This window comes from Maniola jurtina, chromosome 8 (genome assembly GCF_905333055.1).
Source record: "Maniola jurtina chromosome 8, ilManJurt1.1, whole genome shotgun sequence".
Lineage (NCBI taxonomy): Eukaryota > Metazoa > Arthropoda > Insecta > Lepidoptera > Nymphalidae > Maniola > Maniola jurtina.
This window is the reverse complement of record NC_060036.1, coordinates 2,474,167-2,492,454: the sequence shown is the minus strand read 5'-3', so window position 1 is coordinate 2,492,454 and position 18,288 is coordinate 2,474,167. Positions and strand designations below refer to the sequence as shown.

Sequence of the window (18,288 nt, the reverse complement as noted above, 5' to 3'; positions counted from 1 at the left end):
ATATTATAAAATTTAAATGAAATCGAATTATATTGAAAGTCAATAAATAATATACAGACATTGTTTCTTCATTTATTTTATTATTAAAAATTAACGTCCAGTTTTGTTTCTAATTTCAATAGTCGGCAAAACAAGCAAATCAATAAGAATCATCAAAATCGTTGCTGTTTTAATTAAAACAGGAAAATTGCTGAATTGATACGACTACTATGTAAAGTAAGAATTTTAACCTACTTTTTAGGACTCAAAATGAAGGTCACGACTCTACTGTGCCTACTCATTGGCTTAGTTCGTACAGAACCTGGAGAATTTCCACAAGACTTTGAATTCATTGGTTACACTACCAATGTAGACACACCTAAATACAGACTGAAGGACAACGTGCAACCTACGAATTTCATCGTAGACCTTGATGTTTATTTATCTGAGTCTAGATTTAATGGTGTAATTCAAGTTGAGGTTGAGGTAAGCGATTAAACTTTATTATAGTTGCATTAAATTCGAGTTCAGATAGATAGATAAACATTTCATTTATCCATGAAATAATGAATACTTACACTCACAAGAAAGCAAGTAAATTACATAATACTATTGTAATCAACGTGGAATAAATAAAGTTCCCCACTCACTACAAAGCTGCAGCAAGCCGGAACGCTGGTTTTCAAATAAGTAGGAAATCACTTTTTCTTTTTATTATAACTTAAAATTCAATTAGTTATAAGGGGTTTTAATATTAGTAATTTTCGGAAGTGAAATTGACGGATAACTATGTTAGCAAGAGTTACCAAGAGATCACTTTCGATCGTTTTGCAGAAACGACAATCTTTAAACTGTGTTTAAATTTTATCAAATCTATGATCGATTAAACTATATGATTTTACCTTTAAAGCAATCAACAAAAAAAAATTAATTATTAAGTAGGTATCTGTTGTGGGAAAACGCAACTACATCGATCTATTAACCAAACTAATTTTATGATCAATCTAATTTGATTGATGAAATGTATGTAAGGGGACCTTTAGAAACATTCCGAATATTACAATAAAAAAATTTCAAAAGAAAAATAAAATCGACTTCAAAAACCAAAAACACTAAAAAGTAGAAAATAATTTTTGTTTAGCTACACATGTAATGTACCAAGGTATGAAGTCGAGCGAGCATATTAAAACAAAATTAGAAATCCAAGAGTGAAGCTCGCCCGACTTCATACCTAGGTACATTACATGTGTAGCTAAACAAAAATTATTTTCTACTTTTTAGTGTTTTTGGTTTTTGAAGTCGGTTTTATTTTTCTTTTGAAATTTTTTTATTTCACAATTTTTAGTGGCCCCACTGTACTATAATATGCTATGCCCAGTTAAAACCCTACTGTTTACTAAGCTATGACAGTGATCGCGAGCAATTTGCTCTTATCCATTGAGGAGTTCTGTTCTCCATCTCCGAAGATATTCATCAGATCTTCACCAAATTTATATGGGACCACCTGCATAGTATACCCTTTCAAACAAAAAAAAAATTTCCAAATTGGTCCAGGGGTCTTTGAGTAATCGGGGAACATACATAAAAAAAAAAGATCCCGACGAATTGAGAACCTCCTCCTTTTTTGGAAGTCGGTTAAATAGTATGGATTATAATATGAAACCAAGCGTTTTCATAATTACTTTATTGCATTAAATAAAGTGATGTTATCATAAAGATTAAGATAAAATCAATAAGAGTGCTGAAACATTGTCAATAATAGTAATAATCTAAAGATAAAGGTATATAATATAGTTGTAATATAAAGATAATTGACGAAACCGGTTATCCCTGACGGCATTACTTTGCTCAGATAAGATAGATAATATCGTTGTTTATAAGTAGCATTCATTAGATAATAATTATATACCTAGATATCATTTTTTAATATTTTCAAATAATACATTATTAAAGTAAATTTTTAAATATTTTTCGTTGATGATCTTTAAAAATACAATTTGACAGATTTCTTTTTCTTTATTAGCATACAAGTGTAAATTAAAAATTTATAACACCCCCGACAAGTGAAGGTTACAGTAACTAGAAAAGACCGAAAAGACCTGATAACTTTCAAACGGCTGAACTGATTTTCTTGGACTATTCCGCGCCTACGATCTAAAGTATCTGAGTTTTCCAAAACATCATTTTCAAATAAATAATTATGTATTTAGGCAACGTCCATCTTGACAGCTTGACATTTGTCAATTGACATAATATTATGAACCTAACGGTTATCTAACCTTCTTTTCTACAAGAAAACTAGAAAAGAGCTGATAACTTTTAAACGGCTGAACCAATTTTTTTGGATTATAGCTAAGAACACTCTCGATCAAACCACCTTTCAAACAAAAAAAAGTAAATTAAAATCGGTTCATTCGTTTAGGCGCTACGATGCCACAGACAGATACACAGATACACAGATACACAGACACACAGATACACAGATACACACGTCAAACTTATAACACCCCTCTTTTTGGGTCGGGGGTTAAAAATAAAATACACAAGACTCATCATCATCAACCCATTACCGGTAGATTACAGAATGACTAGATACAAAATAGGAAAGGACTATGGCCAGTCTACCATGCTAATCAAGTACTGCACGACAGACTTCACACATCGAACATTATGGCAAGGTTTCAGACATGTCCACCGATTTCGTCACGATATTTACCTTCACCGTTAAAGCAAGCGATAGGTACCTATTTAATAGTTGGGGAAAATTAGAGGCATGTGTCCAGAGAGAACTTACAACCCTCGGATCGATACCCGACGTTTTATAACCCCTAAACAATTACCACTTAAACGCCGCACATTTATATATTTTTTTCTTCTTTCAGACGAAAGAAAATCTTACTCAAATTGTCATTCATCAAAATGTAGTTTCCGTCAATGCTGTAACTGTTATAGACGCCAACGATCGGCCGGTAATACTGCAGACTCCAAATTCATTCGAAACAGATAACTACTATGAGATATTAAAAATAAATTTTGCGTCCACTTTAGCTATTGGTCGTTATACAATAACAATCGACTACGCAGGACAAATCAATGAGAATCCTCATGACCGCGGATTTTACAAAGGCTATTATTACGCTGGTAATATACGCCGGTAAGAATATTCTATCATTCTAAAATGTACCTATCTATAAATTGTGTATGATTTCTGGCTATAGGGAAAAGTACCTACATACATTGTGTAATCGGTAAGGGTTACCTAATAAATTCATATCGTTTATTTTTTAATCATTTGATGAACATGAACGCTGATCTCTTACTCTAGATACAATATAATGCTAAGTTTATGTTATGTGCTTATTGCTAATGACTTACAAACATGTCTAGGCCAGGCTGTATAAGCTATTTATTTATTTGCAGCGAGTATGCCACTACACAGTTTCAGCCCTACCATGCAAGAAAAGCTTTCCCATGTTTTGACGAACCTCAATTCAAATGTCCATTTACGATTTCTATTACACGCGATTCATCGCTTAATCCCACTTTTTCTAACATGGCTATCGAAAAAACAGAAGTGTAAGTATATCATCTATATATTTTATTTAGTATCTTTAAAGCTTATTAATTTCAATCGTATTTGAATGATGGCAGCGGTGTGATGAGCGCTGTGGTCTTATGTGTGGGGTCTTATGTATGGTTATATGTGGGAGGTCTTGCGCTTAATTCTCGCCAGGGGCAGTTTGAGAGTTTCTAATATTTTCTAAATCGTCTCTGGTCTGGTCTAGTGGGAGCACGTGGGAGGCTACGGCCTTGGCTAGTTACCACCGTCCGACAAGGCCGTGCGATGTAGCGTTCCGGTGCGATGCTGTGTAGAAACCGACCAGGGGTTTATGGGCTTTAATGAAACTGCCATACCCCTTCCCTGTTAGCCCGCTACTATTTTAGACTGCATCTTCACTTACCAACGGGTGAGATCGCAGTCAAGGGCTAAATTGTATAGGAATTAAAAAAACTACAGTTTACACTACTGATGATTCGATTAAAGTATTGATGATTGATGATGTTTTACATTTACAGGATAGCACCAGGCCGTATTCGCGAGACTTTTCGACGAACTCCAGTTATTTCCTCATACCTCATCGCGTTCCACGTCAGTGATTTTGTAGCCACCAACACTAGCGCTACTGAAGGCAAGCCCTTCCAAATAATTTCCCGTCCAGGTGTTACCAGTCAACATGCATATGCTGCAGATATGGGCAAAAAGATTACCAATGGAATGGATGAATATTTCGATGTAAAGTACTATGATATGGGTCAAGGGCAACCCATGAAAAATGACCATATTGCGTTACCTGATTTTCCATCCGGTGCTATGGAAAATTGGGGAATGGTGAACTATAGGTAAGTATCGTTAATCAATATGAAAAATTATATTGACCTATTAAAAATGTGATAAGATAGCATAATTAATTATAATTTATTGTTAAAATCTGATTTGTCTTTACAGGCTATGTATTGTAGCTATTGTTATCATTATCAATTAACAAAATAATATTATCTATACCTATTTCAAAAAATCTTTTCGTTACAAGTAGTTCACTACTTCCATCATAACTTTTTCAGAGAAGCTTACTTGCTGTATGATGACGACCATACTAATATTTTGGACCAAATATTTATGGCCACCATTGTGGCCCACGAGCTGGCCCATAAATGGTTTGGTAATTTAGTGACTTGTTTCTGGTGGAGTAACTTATGGCTGAATGAGTCTTTTGCAAGTTACTTTGAGCACTTTGGCGCACACATGGTAATTATTTATTGAACAAATGCTGGACTAATTTAATACATCAATATTATTCCTTTAGCCTGTAATTTCAGCGGTCCATGGAAGACAGTCATCTTTATCTGGATGTTTATTGTATTCGTATTTATATAAAAACGAAAGTCCGTGTGTTTGTATTCTATGCGTTCGCGCATCCTTCAGTTTATTGACTTAAAACTTTGTACAGTTATTGTTGACATTTGCGACGATGAGTGGTCTTCTGCCCGTACCCATCTAACCGTGATATGAGGTCAGCGAATAGCAGCGGAGGTATTTTGAGGGTGCACAAAAATGACTCATTTGCTTTATATACTATTTATTTTTTATGATAGTGTTTTTATGTACATTTCAAGGAAATCACTAAATAATTTTTAAATACATATCAACAATTGCAGAACCAACAGAATTCGAACCTGCTTCGCTGGGTATCATCGCCCCCGTATTATAAATAGCTGGCAGGCTTTCAAAGTAAAAATGATCCCTATTATTGGTGATATGTACTAATCAGAAAACTCTTTCAGGCTGATCCGGCTCTGGAACTGGATGATCGCTTTATTCTAAACCAAGTACAAAGAGCTTTAGGCGCTGACGCCAGTCCAAGTGTTAATCCAATGAACTGGACGGGTGTCACCGACAATCCGTCAATCTCATCGCACTTTAGTACCACGAGTTACGTCAAAGGCGCTTCCGTCTTAAGGACTATCGAACATTTGGTCGGCTACACGACTTTCAGGAACGCTTTAAGATATTACTTGAAAGATAAGTGAGTCTGTAAAAATTAATCTCTATCGCTTCATTATTTAATGTTATAAATGCGAAAGTGTGTTGGTTTGTTGGTTTGTCCTTCAATCACGCTGCAATGGAGCAGCGGTCGGTGTGATTTTTTGTTGGGTATAGTCAAAGACTTGCACATAGGCTATCTACTTATTATCCCGGAAAATCAAAGAGTTCCCACGGTATTTTAAAACTAAATCCACACAGATGCAGTCGCGGGCATTAGCTTGTAAAATATAAGTGTACTGACTCTATAGCCACAGGTTTAGATTATTTTTGTTGCATACAACTAAAGCAGAGGCGTCGGAAGAGTTCCTTTGCGCATTCTGTTTAGGTATTTCAGTACCTAGTAGTTAGTGTAAGGAATTGTTTTTAACAGAGCTCTCTCCGTCACTTACTCCATACAATCGTAGTCCCAATTTCATTTCAAAAATTTCAACCAAAGTCCATGAAATTTTGCAGATATATTCTAGAAACTAATATCTGTGCCTGTGGTGTTTTAGATTTTTCTAAAATTATGTAGCCTTAAAATTACAGGGGCTCAAAAATTTGCATGTGAATTTTTAAGACCGCGTAACTTTGAAACCGAATATTTTAACGGAAATCTGGAAAACCACAGGCATAGATATTAGTTCCCGGAACGTTTCTACAAAATTCCATTGAGTATGATTGGTTAGTGTTCCAATGAGAGACGAACTACGTTTGTATGGAGCGAGTGACGGAGAGACCCCTCTTAACCCCCGACCCAAAAAGAGGGGTGTTAGAAAAGTTTTTATCCAAGCGTTCGTTGAGTAGGGGGACCGGTAAAGATAACAGAAACTATTCTGTCTATCCTTTCGGCTTTGCCGTAGTCCGGTAAAAAACAGATGGCTTTCTAAGCTGTTTCTGTTACCTTTAGCAGTCCCCCGACGCGTACGTTACGAGCGCTTGGATAAAAACTTTACTAATTAGATTAAACGTATACGGCCAATACATACTTACTTACTTATTTTTTACTTTATTAATTACTTAATTTAATTATAATACAAAAACAAAAATGATTTTCTTTCAGTGCCTACGGTATTGGTTACCCAATAGATATGTACAACGCTCTAAGGAAAGCAGTAGCAGAAGATGCCACGTTCCAAACCACCTATCCCAACCTGGACATTGGTGATATCCTTGACAGCTGGATACAGAATCCTGGATCGCCAGTCCTCAATGTTGATGTCAATATGAGAACTGGTCTCATCAGTATATCTCAGGTAAGATTTTATTTTAGAAACTGAGACGTCTATAGAGTTATAATGTTATTTGACTCGGGATGTTACACAGAATGGCCTCACCCTAACTGACACGACCTGGGACCTTACTAACATCGTTTAAAGTACCTAGTAATGTTTTAATATTCATTCGATATTTTCATACAAAACCAATATTGAAACATTATTACTTTAAGCAGTGGTAGTAGGGCCTCTGAACCACAGTGTAAAGAGACACAGTAGTCCGACCACTTTGATCTCGTGGTAAATGTCCCGGCATTACTATGGAGATCCCGGGACGCTTGTTGCCGGTTACCGCACGATTGCTCTGTCGAGGTGGCTTCGTCGAACCTCTGTTATGTACCGTTACTCTGTGTATGAACCCTGAGCGTAACTTTACAAAACTTTAGGTAATTTGTCAATTATTCCCACGTTTGCCATCCTAACCGCCGTAAAATATGATGAATTTACATGCAAAGTTACATTCATAACAATGGAGTCTTAGGGCTACCCAATGAATAAACTTAAGGTTATGACAAAAATATTATAAACTTCTCTTATAATATTCCTTGTATTTTTTCATCACAAAATAATTGCCACCTGCACCTGATAAGTATCCGATGTATTTTTTATTATTTCTAAATCCAGGAACGCTTCCAATTGTCTGGAACTCCACCAAATCATCTTTGGCATATCCCAATCACTTGGACACACGGAGGCAGCACCAACTTCGCCAATCTGAAGCCAACTATGGTCCTATCTGCTAGAAATGCAACTATTCAGAATGAGCCTGGCCATTATTGGGTCGTTTTTAATCTCCAACAGTCTGGTAAATACATTATTTTATAAATTACTGCCGCTAATAACTAGTCGCCCGGGTTGAACCATTATAATATATCTGAGCCAACAATTTTGTCTACATCAGCTTAAGTTTTTTTCAATCCGTTGATAATCTCTAAATATTTTTTAGCTTGGTACCGTTAAATCGTTGGTGAAGTTGCGGATTGAAGTAACAAACAAAAAACACTTTCGCATTGATAATACTAGTATGGATGGAACGTACTTAGATATGGATTCCTTGAAACAGTACATAGTAGAATTTTTGTCATTTTTTAGGTTTATACCGAGTGAACTATGATGACCACAATTGGGAAATGATCGCATCACAACTACGAAGAGACAGAAATGTTATTCATAAACTTAGCAGATCTCAGGTAATTGCTCTTACGACAAGCATAGCATTAAAGTTTTTGTTTTGTTTTGACCGTGGCGTGTAGCTGCTGGACGTAGGTCTCTTGTAGGGACCAGAAACTTATGTCCAGCAGCGGACGTTTATCGGTTGATAATGACGATGATGATGATAAACTTACGGAAGTTTAAATAAAAAATACTGGAAAGGTACAACACTGTTTGATTTTCCATTTTAGATTGTAAATGACGTTTTATTTTTCCTCCGTGCTGGCAAAATGAAAGTAAATCGCGTGTTCGACGTGCTGTCGTTTCTGAAGGACGAGAGCGACTATTACGTGTGGAACGGAGCTTTGGCTCAGCTGGACTGGATCAGAAGTAGACTGGAACATTTGCCTGCAGCTCATGAGGAATTTAGTGTGAGTCTTAAGCCATCATTCGTCAAATCCTTGAAAAGCTGGCAACGCATTTGCGGTTTCTCTGGTGCCGCAGATGTTCATGGGCGGTGGTAAACACGTAATACCAGGTGACCCGCCTGCTCATTTGCTCGCTATTTTTTATTAAAAAAATTAATGAATTGCGCTTATGCCTACAAACAAAACTATGCAGGCGATTATTTTGTTATTTGTCAATGTATTTCCATATCTACTGTATAGTATAATTGAAATTAAGGGATTTGATGAACATAATAACGTAAATTACTTAAAAATATTATGTAGGTACTTATTTATTCTTGGAATTTTAACTTTTACTGTTCAAAGCAAAAATTCTACGTCCCTTTTGTTTAATCACAGAGTTAATTAAAAAAAAACTTACTTACTTAAATATTAAATAAACAAAAATATAAAAATATGTAGTTCCATACTAAACGTACGGAAACATCTCAGAATAAACAAACCCTCTCATCAATGGGAAACATACGGATTACGGAAGCAATGCGAACAGATCACATTACATTACTGTATAAAAGTTATATACTTAATGTAATATTATTTATGTATTTTCGTTTACTAGTCTATATTCTTCAATGTTTCAATTTGAGTAACAAGTCATAAAACATCGCATTTTAAAAAAAGTATTTTATTTACAGGCGTACATTCTGGACCTACTTGGTGGGGCTATTAAGCAATTGGGTTACGATCAAAAGGCCAATGACACAGTTTCCGTCATTCAAAATAGAATGCAAATCCTAAACTACGCCTGCGATCTTGGCCATGAGGGTTGCATTAGTGACAGCCTTAATAAATGGGCAACCTTTAAATCTAACCCTAACAATCTGTGAGTATATTTTTTATATAATTATTATTATAATAATATTTTACCCCATTTACAAAAAAGGAGAAGTTTCCCATAGTCAAAGCAATAAATTTAATTCGGTAATCTATATATTGAGGATTTATATAGTATTAGATTTAACACTCGATTAATATTTCGAATTTATATTAGGTACTTCACTGGAGCGTCTACCACAAATCACACATTTGTACTCTAATTCCATGCGTTAAATTTGGATATAGAGCTTTATGTTATTTTTCTAAGAGACATTTGAAGGGAAGTAGAGTACCTACTAGTACATTACTAAAACTTTTTTCTGTTCCTAGGAAGTGCTAACTACAATATTTATATAATTCACGTTTCAGAGTTCCTAAGAATGCTCGTCGCTACGTCTACTGCACTGGTCTCCGTCAAGGCAATGCCTCTGACTACAACTTCCTTTTCGAAAGATACAACAGTTCTCAGAACACGGCTGACATGGTTGTTATGCTTCGCACCCTTGCATGCACGAAGGATAGTGTTTCATTGACAGAGTTAGTGGATTTGTAATTTTATCAGTCACACACCTCTGCGCTTTGAAGTGCGGTTAATACCTACTATTGTCAGACTAGACAAAAGATATTTTTCTTAGCAATTTTTTTTCTTTGTACAATTGTCATAACTTTTCACACAGACATCAAATTATTTCTTTATCTCAAGAGATACGTTCGTTTCTACTAAAAGTACCTACAAGAAATACAGCTGTATGCTCAGCTCCGAGCAGAAGCAGGAGCAGAAATACAGCTCCGCCTCAGAAAAGTGGGAAAGTCATTTGTGGGAATGAGTGTAATATTTTATAATAAAATTCCACAGTCAATATTAGACTTGCCTTTACCAAAGTTTAAAAAATCCATTAAAAGTATGCTCCTGGCAAAAGCATATTACACAATCGAAGATTATGTAAATGATAAAAAAGCATGGATTTGACTCGCTCCAGCAATGCGCGGGTCTGCAATTGCTTGTATAGTATAGAATATTATTGTAAATTGCACAATTGAAAAGAGCAACCGCCGAGTTTCTTGCTGGTTCTTCTCGGTAGGAACGGCATTCCGAACCAGTGGTAAATTATTTGACGATTCAAAAGCACTTGTAAAAGTTTATTTGAATAAAAATCTATTCTATTCTATTCTATTCTATGTTTCATCAAGTTAGCGAACATCCTTATCTCAATTCCTAAAGTAGGTTAATGTTTATTATATTTTCAGCTACCTATTCCAATCGATGCATAACGACAAAATAAGAATCCATGACCGAACAAATGCATTTAGCTATGCTCTTCTGGGCAATAAAGAGAATCTAAAGATTGTGCTTGACTTTTTATATAAAAATTATCAAGAAATGAGGAAGGCGTAAGTATTATTTCCAACTTTTATTCTTCATGTCATTTTTGTAATCAACAGCCCGAGAAACTTTTAAAATGGACATGCATCATCACCACCAACTTGGATTTGAAAGAAATGTGTCAAAATGAATTTTATTTTCGTACCTAGTCAGCACCCCAAAAATTTTCTGAAAAGGCTATCTAAAGATATTTCCCATCATTTGAAGACTAACAGCTTTTTTGAGCTGGTAGTGTCAGGCACACAAAGTTTTTGAAGGTCGAGCTGAAGCCGCGCGCCGTCTCTTTGGTTCTCCTAGGTTCTGCTTTCTTACTTATTTTAAAACAAATAATAAAATAATAGTTTCAAACACTCACAGTGAACAGTGCTTTGCCTGCACTGAATGATAGCCACCGAGCTCATTTGACATTGCTGCTTGACTGAGTGATATTAACAGGGCTCTATTCGTCACTTACTCCATACAATCGTAGCCCCAATTTCATTTGAATATTAAGCAACCAAAGTCCATGAAATTTTGCAGACATATTTTAGAAACTTATATCTGTGCCTGTGGTGTTTTAGATTTTTCTAAAAATATGTAGTTTTAAAATTACAGGGGCTCAAAGATTTGTATGTGAATTTTTAAGACCGGGTAACTTTGAAACCGAATACTTCAACGGAAATCTGGAAAACCACACACATAGATATTAGTTCCCGGAACGTTTCTACAAAATTTCATTGAGTATGATTGGTTAGTGTTCCAATGAGAGGCGAACTACTTTTGTATGGAGCGAGTGACGGAGAGACCCCTCTTAAAATACTAGCTGATGCCCGTGACTTCAACCGCGTAGATTTAGGTTTTAAAAATCTCGTGGAAACTCTTTTATTATCCAGGGAAAAAAAATTAACATAAATGACACTCTCCAGGTCTGTAACCATATTCATGCAAAAAAACAACGTCGATCCGTTGCTCCGTTGCGACGTGATTGAAGGACAAACTGACAAGCAAACCACTTTCGCACTTATAATTAGTGATTTTTTTTCGTAGAAAACTTACAATGGGGTAAAAATAAATGTCGAATGACCTACGCGGCTATAATTATTCAGTGATGAACACTAAGTTAACGAGTCTGAGTAAATATTTATGTAATTGAAGACAATTAAAATTATTTTTCTATTGGTACTAAACATGGTATTTGATAAGTTACTTCTTACTTTGAAATTACTGTAATTTTTTAAAATTATGTATGTGATTGAGTTGATACTTCGCGATTTATCAAACAGCAGATGGTCAAGGTTCAGTCAATTCAGCTATCTTCAAGTAATAATTTTCAATGAGAAAATATTGTGATAATAATCTTCACTTGTGTTTTTTGTTTAGGTATGGCGGTGAAGCTAGACTGTCTATATCAATAAATGCACTAGCATCTTACTTGACTGATTATACAGATATTGCTGAAGTAAGTACACAATTAGTTAATTTGTTACAAACACCAATTATTGTTTTTAACTATAGGTTTAATGCCACGAAATTTAGAAAAGCTAACACAAAACACGTAAGAGTTTTTAGTAAAACGGACACTACAAACTAATCTCCTTAACTGGTGTCTTGATTAAAATAACTATGGTCATCAAGAGCATATGAAAATATTCTACTAATGGATAGATAGTAGGTAGTTTTTTTTAATTTTTAATGTCTGTAAAAGATATATTGAATTCATCTTCAATTATTCTCCACCGATTAATTTTATTATTATTAATATAATATAGTTATGTGATTATTACAATATTTTTTAACATTAGTGGTTTTAAAAATTACTATTGAATTATTATTGAATCGATATGTTATGTTTATGTTTGCGCAACAGTTGATATAAATAGTTGAACAAAAACTAGTAGTTGGCTAGGTTGTCGTTAGGAAGGATGCCGTATTTGAAATTCGGTTAAGAGAACGTTTAGAATATGGTATTTTTCAGTTAACTTTTTATGTTTCAGTTTCAAACGTGGCTGTACACCAATCAAGTGCCACTGGCAGGATCGTTCAGTGCAGGGGTGGGCGTCATACGCACGGCAATGGACAATATAGAATGGGGCAGCAGAGTGGCCGTCGATGTCGTCTTAGCAATACGAAGCTCGTCACCCGCAGTCACAGCATCCTTAACTTTGCTCTTATTAGCTTTGGCTGCTCATATTTTCAAATAGTTGAATTTTTAACGTTTATTTATTTAATTTATTGATTAATTTATAGTAAACACCAAAGTATATTATAGTAAATAAATTCAGTACAGCAGCTTGAAATTAAATTAAAAATAATAATTTCTCTAAAAATGCTAAATTTTTAGAGAAATTAATTAGTTGAAACTAAAGCATTGTTATTGGATACTCTATGCCAAAAAGAATATTCTCGTTTAAACATTTTGTAAATGTGAGTTTTTATAATAAATAAAATAATACAAAAAATATTATAATAAAGATTTAACGAAAATTTGATTTTGTATTTTTTCATTCTTTGGAAACTTTTACCGAATATACAAGAAACACATTAGAGAAATTCGTTTAGAACTAGTTCTGCGAGGTGATTCACTAGTGAGGAAAATCTTATTTGACATTGGCTGGCTCTACGTTGCTGCTTCACTGAGTGATACTAAAATAATTTTTCATAGAAAACCTTCAATGGATCAAAAATAATTGTCACATGGGCTCGGTGGTTATAATTCAGTGTTAATCACTGAGTTAGCGAATCAGCTCGTCATTGAATTAGCTGATTAAAAAAATCGTCTTTAAAAGTTAGGTAGTTTACGGTTCCGGCGTAGAACGCTTTATTCAAGGCCTTCGTGAGCTTCTGCTGTACGCGCTTTACCAAAGTTGCTCTGGACGATGAATAGTTATTTGTTATGCAAGACTAAAGTTGTTATTTTGGCGCGAGACAAACTATTGAATTAGATACCATCTATAGACCATAGTTCGTAACGTTCGAATTTTAAATGACTTTACCACGTTACCGGTTAAAATGGACTTTTCCACGTAGATATTAAAGGACAAAGAAAGCTCAAGCTAATGAGATTGAGATGGCCTTGCCATCCGTCATACGGTTTTATGACTGTCGGAAATTTGAAGCCTTGCTCTTAAAAACAAAAATCTCGCACGAAAAGAAATAAATTAGTTAAGATTCTGAGTAATTGTAGGAAAGGAAGTATAAAAAACAAAAGGGCAAAATAAATTGCTCTAAAGCTAAATTGCGTTAGGGTCGGTCATAAATTAGATAAAAGTCGTAAATTTTAACTTAGAAATCTCTACAAGTGTACAAAATTGTAATCACGTGTTATGCGAGTGGTCTAGGCAAGGCAAGAGCGTGAGAAAGCAAAAGGTACGGCCCATTAAGGGATGTTCGAAATACATTTTATTTTCAGCCAATTAGCCATCAGCCAGGGTAATTCTGTGCGCAAGAGTGAACCAATCAGAAACCGAAATTTCGCTGGTTTTTTTTTCATTTCAGATCATGGGCGTGAACAAAAGATATCCGTGTGGACGTTTTAAGTCTACACTGGGGGACCGAGAGGGACATTCGATTGAGGTCTGGCTCAACGTGCAGTAGAGCCTAACAGTGAATATTAATTAAGTGTAGAAATATATTGCAATTGTATAGTTAATAATAGAAAAATTATAAATAGAATAAAATAGTGTGTATCCGGGCCAGCAGAAGCTGATATATGGTGATGTACTAATTTACATTTAATTTTAAACTAGATTATTTGAAAATCAGTTCCAAAAATCTTGAGTAAAGAATTATTTTACAAACTAAATTAGAGATGATATTATTATTTGGATATTAGGAGGTGTTACAATATTGTGTATAACTATTAGATTTGCATCCAAAATTATAGAAATGGGACATTTCTCTTTGTGGAACTAGGATTCAAATATATCTAGAATAAATAATGAATATATTATAATTTACGCATAATGTGTGTCCTTAAAATTTACTTTATTATAGAAGTAAGAATTATAGATAATATCTCTATTGATTATGTGGGCATGTGTGTATTTTAGATAAAATGGTGTACATAATATTATATAAAGCCGAAAGGGTTTTTTTGTTTGAATATTTGCTTTTCCCTTTCAATAATTAGTATGGCTTAGGAAGCAAATATTCGGCCGGGAATTAATTAATGTAATAAAGTTACTTAATTCCCAGTCTAAATAATAAATTCAGTTTCTCTTCTTTTTTTCTAAATACTCAACTGTATGAGTAAATAAACAATTATTTACCAGAAATAAATGCACTTGGGTATAACTATCATCTTTTATTTGCTATATTTAGATACATTTTCCTAGACATTTAATAATGGAGATTCAATTTGTTTGGAGGCTAGACTATCGTATTGTAATATTAACAAAGCCAAAGATACGAAGAAACCATGTATCGAACTAACTTGAGCTCCAATATTAAGATTTTCTCATATGACCTATTTACCAATCACAATTCCTATTATTAAGTAAAAATTAGGTTAGGTTTTTTTTTCAGCAGTGCACCTATTTATAATACTAGCTCTTATTCAGCATTAAATAGGGAATAAAATTGAATTAGCAGTCTAATGCAGTCTGATGGAATGACACTTGTCGTTACAATTATAGATTTGGTAGAAAAATTACTCAATAGCTAAAATAAGGTGGTGTGCTATAAACTACTAGCTACCGCGGTATAAACATCGTCTTCATCAACATGAACAGCTTTCACCGGCTCACTACTGAGCGCGGACTTCATAGAGAACTCTCGATCAAGTTTACCTTCATCATATGGTATTTTATACCATTATGTGAAATTCTCACGATGGTTTTTCCTTATACTTTTATTATCACAAAACGATTAGTACTAATATACCAAGAATGCTCTCCACTACTAAAGATAATAGGGTTGGCTGGGTTCGAATCCCAGGCTAAAGACACCTTAAAGGGACCTTGTCGAGGATACTTTCGAGTAACAGCTAAATTTCATCTACCTACTAAAATACCCTGAACGAGACAATGGAATACACGCTGCCTCCGGAGGACAGATGGCGAGGCAGGTAGGTACCTTTTTTTTTATGGTGTACCGATCTTTCCCAAACAGCATTTTAGGTAACATTATCTGTTAAAACCGACGCCAGCTGAATTTGTGAATCACCGAGTTTTTGAATAGATAAAAATACTAGTTTTGCTGTACTTTGTAATTCCTTTGCTTGATATTATATGGTACATGGTTGATTGGTGACGTACCAGCAGCGAGATTCCGGCACAAAGCAAACACGTCATGTCTTTATACAGCTGGACTCTCCGAACTAATAAGTTGGCCAATTTATTGACAATCAATCAAACAAATATATAAATATACAAAAATACCATGGTTTTGGGGCGAGCCCAGAGCTCATTGAAAAGAACCTAGGTTTCCGTACCTAGGCAAATTGAAAACGCTTCGCAGCGAAATAGGAGAGTCCAAGTGCTGTGCCCCGATAACAATGCTAAAAGACTGAGATTTCAGTGTAGGGCTCCCCCCGTGCTTGAGGAATGCCGGTTGGTCTCAAACCGATGGCCTAAATAAGGCAAATACACGTATCAACTGATTTTCCACACTAACAGGACGTTCTAAATTAGCAAATCTCTCCACTCATTATATCTATTTTGAGGAGTTGAAATTTTACATTAATTTTTTATAATTCAATCCGTGTAAACCTGTTAGCTGGTCGAGAAGTCTACGTGTTCACCCAACGTACTGTACCAATTAATTACTTGTAAATAACTCATGACTTAAATACCTAGGTGTTTCTATAATTCAGCTGAGTTCATTTCTTATTTTATCTCTTCATAATGCCTAATCTTAACCACTAGTATAGACGATCACACCGTACCATCACAGAAATTTGATGCCGAGTGACCAGGGATCTATGTACGTATTCGAAATAACGATATGACTAGATTTACATTAACATAAAAATAACACAACGTAGAAATTGTGATTGGGTATTTGAGAGAGAAAAATTTATAAACTTACATTGCTATTTATAAATTATAAGTTTTAAGGACACACTGCATGTTGTTTTATATTTATATGTTGTACATTTACATTTATTTATGTATAGGGGGAGCAGGAGAGCAGAAATAAGCTGTATGTCTTATAAATGTAAAATTTACAGGTTTTCAGAAGATACTACAGAGATCGAGCTATTATTCCTTGCTTATTTCTCAGACTTAATTTTTTTCAAACTCTGAGAATACATATAATCGAAGCAGACCCAAACATGTGATTGCAATTAGTAACAGTAATATATTAGTATTAAAAATACGGCTTCGCGACTTATGAAAGTTATTCAAATAAAATTTAAGTTGGCACTTGGGTAGGTAAAAGAAATAGGGTCAAATTGAAAAAAAAAAAAAGATGTCTTCAGGTAGAAAAGGACGTAGAACAAAGCAAGTAGGTGCGGGGCAAAGCGATGTTAGTACCGTAGAATCGAGCGAACAAACAACGACCTTAGGGAATGCTACATTAGAGTTGATTTTGAAAAAAATCACCGAGTTCGAAGCAAAATTACATCAGTTAAATTCAAATACCGGTTCAAATGAAATCGCGAGCGTCTCTTCACACGAGTCGAACGGGATTAATGAAAATGAAAAATCTGATAGGCAGGGGTCGAATCTTGAAACCGCGAGCACAAGTACATTATCTGAGACCCGGAATTTATATGTTGTACAGCCGTCAGTAACTAAACCAAATTTCGACGGAAAACCATTCACTAACCCCATCGTTTTTCTTAAACGATTAAAGAAATATATAAGGGCGGTAAATGGATTAGATCGCGAAATAGATATAGCGTTAGGTTGCATCTCGGGGCATGCTCGGAAGGTTATGGACTTGTATTCGAAGGGCTGGACTACGTTCGCTGACTTCGAGATTGATTTTAGACGAAATTATTGGACCGAACAAATTCAGGAATCTATAAGATATAAATTGATTAATGCGGTATATTCAAGCGATTCGGGAATGTCGATGTCCGAACATTTTGCTGAGCAAGCAGAATCAATGCAGTCATTAACTATTGCGTTTAGTGAGAGAGATTTGGTCAATTCTATTATGCGACATTATGCTATAGATATACAGCGATTATGGTTTACTAGAACAGAAGAAGTTAACATCATGAACGGAGCGAAATTTCTTCGAAACATAGAGCAAAATATTGTTGAAAAACCTAGGCAAATTACGAGAGGTACTGTTAGTAATAATTACAGAGGTAGACGATACAATGAGTCATCATCGAGACGACCTATTGTAGCAACAATGTCAACAAGAAGTTGGAGAGCTAGGGGAAATTCGACGAGGGGACGCGGCTATCGTGGTCGATTAGGTTCTAGGGTTAACTTTAACAGGCCTACGGTATCCGAATCTAAACAAATTAGGCCGGCTATCACGTTCGTGAAAGAGGGCGAGAATCTTACTGTGTCTAAGAATGTGGGGGAGGGTTCATCAAAAAACTAGAATGCCCAACACAAACGAGGTCAAGTCAGTTAGTCTTGTGTGGCACGGGCGTCAGAAAGACCTCAGATCACGAAGGGACAGGTGTAGTCTATAGAATCTTAATTAATAGTGGATGGAAGCCAGGACAGAGTTTGGGGACCGGAG

General features: G+C 35.1%; 1 protein-coding gene and 1 pseudogene across 1 annotated transcript in view; one reads left to right on the top strand and one right to left on the bottom strand.

Annotated features, from left to right (window-relative positions):
- LOC123867610 (facilitated trehalose transporter Tret1-like) overlaps positions 1-18,288 on the bottom strand; it is a 122,027-nt gene that overhangs the window by 39,042 nt on the left and 64,697 nt on the right. The window lies entirely within an intron of this gene.
- Positions 1-18,288, top strand: part of LOC123867693 — a 70,914-nt pseudogene that overhangs the window by 31,869 nt on the left and 20,757 nt on the right.